This window comes from Ursus arctos, chromosome Y (genome assembly GCF_023065955.2).
Source record: "Ursus arctos isolate Adak ecotype North America chromosome Y, UrsArc2.0, whole genome shotgun sequence".
In the NCBI taxonomy this organism is placed as follows: domain Eukaryota; kingdom Metazoa; phylum Chordata; class Mammalia; order Carnivora; family Ursidae; genus Ursus; species Ursus arctos.
The window spans coordinates 22,536,122-22,540,422 of record NC_079874.1 but is presented as its reverse complement, the minus strand read 5'-3'; positions in this window follow the sequence as shown (position 1 = coordinate 22,540,422).

The following is a 4,301-nucleotide window of genomic DNA, read 5'->3' as shown; positions in this document are numbered from 1 at the left end:
AGCAACGAGGCGTGTCCCGGAAACAGCTTGCAAGAGTGAAGGGGGAGTGGCACGCCTGCGCATTTCTTTCTAAGGTGTCCCCGGAGGGAATTTGTTCTACGTAAGGTGGGAGGTTTGTGGAGCTTTGCAACTTTAGAGCCATTTTCAAGGGCCGGTAATTTGCAAAAAATCCAGGAACTTCTTCCCTTTGGGGATGGTAGGTGACAGGAGCTGCTATCCTGGGTGAAAGAACTCACCTTTCATGTAGTTACTGCCGGCAACTTTTTCTGCTACGTAAGTGCCTGAAACTCAAAATTATAAGCCTTTTCCTACCCGTGTATAGTGCTGTACATTTTGTCTCACATTTTTCCATGGCAGTCTTCTATGCATTGCTTCGCCCGTCCCGCCCGGTGGCAAAATAGTCTCTACTGACAACCCAAACAGCGGCTCATCTCGGCGGTAAATCCCGTTCCTTTCTACACTAGACACTGCCATACAGGCTCCCAGTCCAAGTTGGATGTGAATCCAGAAACTAAAAACTCTGTCCAAACGTAAAACAATCTCTTTTTCACCCACTTGTCCATTGCTTTCTATGTAGTAATCATTTTGACCAATAATTTTGTAACCGCAGCCTCATACACTATTTGGAAAAAAATTGAGAAACATCAATTGATTAACAAGGACCCTAAAATTATAGATTTGTTAAAACCCGTAAAACTCAGCGTAGTCCCTTGTAGCTAATGGGTGTTCTTTTTTCCGTCTTCTTTCTTCTTTTTTAATGGAAAATATACGATCCCTAAGTCTCACTTGTCTCCTACCATGAGGAAAGGAGAGCCTTATACACACGAGTTTTCCTGTGTGGAATACTAATTACCCATCAATACTTCTTAAAAAGGAAGCAAAATGTTGACCTAGTTAGCCCATAAGCTTTTTATTGAATATCCCAAACATAAGTCAGCAGATTTTTTTTTTCAAAACTAAAAGATCTTTTTTCAATTAAGCATTTAATTCCAATTATAGTATAATTAATATAGTGTTATATTAGTTTCGGGTGTACTATATAACAATTCAACACTTCTATACATTAGTAAATGTTCATTCATCATGATAAGTGCACTTATATTAGGGGAGTGGATTGCAACTAATACTTTTTTTTAAGTTGTAGGTAACATCTACTGTATTATTAGTTTCACGTTACAATATTCTGATTTAACCATTCTGTGCATTACTTAGTGCTCATCTTAAATTCTTTAATCCCCATCACCGCTTTCATCCATCCTCCCACTAAACTCCTCTCTGTAAACCCATCAGTTTTTTTCTCTATAATTAACAGTGTGGTTCTTGCTTTGTTTGTCTTTTTTTTCCCTTTGTTTGTTTTGTTCCTTAAATTTCCCATACGAATGAAATTATATCGTATTTGTCTTTCTCTTATTCACTTTGCATTCCACTGTCTAGTTCCATCCCTCTTGTTGCAAATACAGATCACATCATCATCCCTTCATCTGTTCATAGATATTTGGGCTATTTCCATAACTTGATTATTATAAATAATGCTGCTATAAACATCAAGGTACATGTATTCCTTTCAATTAGTGTTTTTATATTCCTTAGCTAAATACATAGTAATGGGATTCATGGATCATAGGTAGTTCTATTGTTAACATCTTGAGGAACCTCCATACTCTTTCCAGAATAGCTGCACCAATTTGCATTCCCACCAACAGTGTAAGAGGGTTCCATTTTCTCTACATCCTAGCCAATATATGTTGCTTCTTGTGCTTCTTGTGCTTAGCCATTCTGACAAATATGATGTGATATTGCATGATAGTTTTGATTTGCATTTCTCTGTTATAAGTAATGATGAGTATCTTTTCATGTGGCTGTTGCCATCTAGATGTCTTTTTTGGACAAATGTCTGTTCATGTTTTCTGCCCATTTTTTAATTGCATTATTTGGGTTTGGGGAGTTAAGTTATATCAGTTCTTCATATATATTGTGGATACTAACCCTTTATCAGATACGTCATTTGCAAATCTCCCATTCTGTAGGTTCCTTTTCAGTTTTGTTGATTGTTTCCTTAACTGTGCGAAAGCTTTTTATTTTGATGTAGTCCTGATAGCTTGTTCTTGCTTTCATTTTCCTTGTGTCAGGAGACATATATAAAAAGAAGTTGCTATGGTTGATGTCAAAGAGGTTACTGCCTGTGTTCTCTAATATCTACATTTATGAGTCTCCTCTCACCTTGAGGTCTTTCATCCATTTTGAATTTATTTTTGTGCGTGGTGTAAAAAAGTGGTGCAGTGTCATTCTTCTGCCTGTGGCTGTCCAATTTCCTAGCACCATCTGTTGAAGATACCGTCTTTTTTCCATGGGATATTCTTTCCTGCTTTGTTGAAGATTAGTTGCCATATAATTGTGGGTTTATTTCTGGGGTTTTTATTTAGTCCCATTGATCTATTTGTGTATTTTGTGCCGGTACCATACTGTTTTGATTACTACAGCTTTGTAATATAGTTTGAAGTATGGAATTGTGATGTCTCCAGCTATATTTTTCTTTTTCAACATTCCTTTGGCTATTCGGGGTCTTTTGTGATTCCATACAAATATTAGGATCATTTGTTCTAGCTCTGTGAAAAATGCTGGTGGTATTTGCATAGGGATTGCATTAAATATTTAGATTGCTTTGGGTAGTATAGATATTTTAAAAAAATATCTGTTCTTCCAATCCATAATTGTGGACTTTCCATATCTTTGTAGTCTCTGCAGTTTCTTTCTGCAGGGTTTATATTTCAGAGTATAGGTCTTTCATCTCTTTGGTTATGTTTATTCCTAGGTACCTTATGGGTTTTGGTGCAATTGTAAATGGAATTGTTTTCTTAACTTTTCTTTCTGCTCCTTCATTTTTAGTGTATAGAAATGCAACAAATTTCTGCACATTGATTTTTTTATCCTGTGACTTTACCGAATTCATTTATCAGTTCTAGCAACGTTTTGGTGGTCTTTTGGGTTTTCTATATATAGCATCATGTTATCTGCAGAGTGAGAGTTTTACTTCTTCCTTACTAATCTGAATGTGTTTTATTTCTCTATCATTTACTTCTGCTTTGGAGTTTTTTCTTTCCTTCTGGTTGTTTTAGGTTTTGTTTGCTATTCTTTTTCTAGCTCATTTAGGTGTAAGGTTAGGTGGTTTACTTGAGGTAGGCCTGTATTGTAATGTACTTGTCTCTTAGGATAGCTTTTGGTACATCCCATAGATTTTGGTCCACTGTGTTTTCATTTTCATTTATTTCCATGTACCTTTTTACTTCTTCTTTGATTTCTTGGTTTGCCCATTCATTGTTTAATAGCATATTATTTAATGTCCACATATTTGTGATCTTTTCAGATCATTTTCTTGTGGTTGACTTTGAGTTTCATAGTATTGTGCTCAGAAAAGATTCATGTATGATTTCTGTCTTTTTGAATTTTTTAAGGCCTGATCTGTGAACTAATATGTTACCCATTCTGAAGAATGTTCCATGTGCACTCGAGAAGAACGTGTATTCTGATGCCCAAGGATGGAATATTCTGAATATATCTGTTAAGTCCATCTGGTACACTGTGTCAGTAAAGGCCATTATTTCTTTATTTCTTTATTTTCTGTTTGGAAAATCTGTCTATTGATAGAATTGGGGTGTTAAGGCCCCCTACTATTATTGTATTGTTATTAATTAGTTCCTTTCTGTTTATTATTAACGGTTTTATGTATTCGGGTGCACCCATTTTTGGTGCATAAATATTTATAATTGTTATATCCTTCTTGTTGTATTATCCCCTTCATGATTATTCTTGTCCTTCTTTGTCTCTTATTACAGTCTTGTTTTAAAGTCTGTTCTGACTAAAGCAAATATTGCTACTTTGGCTTTCTTTTGACATCCATTTGCAGGAAAAGTCTTTCTCCACTCTCTGACTTTCAGTCTGCAGGTATCTTTAGGTTTGAAGTGAGTCTCTTGTAGGCAGCATATAGATGGGTCTTGATATTGATGCACACTGTCAATCTATTTTTTTTAATTTATTACTATTTTTGATGTAAAGCTCAGTGATTCATTAGTTGCGTATAACACCCAGTGCACCATGCAATACGTGCCCTCCTTACTACCTGTCACCAGCCTATCCCACTCCCCCATCCCCTCCCCTCTGAAGCCCTCAGTTTGTTTCTCAGAGTCCATAGGCTCTCATGCTTCATTCCCCCTTCTGATTACCCCCCCTTTCTTTATCCCTTTCTTCTCCTACCGATCTTCCTAGTTCTTATGTTCCATAGATGAAGGAAACCGTATGATAAT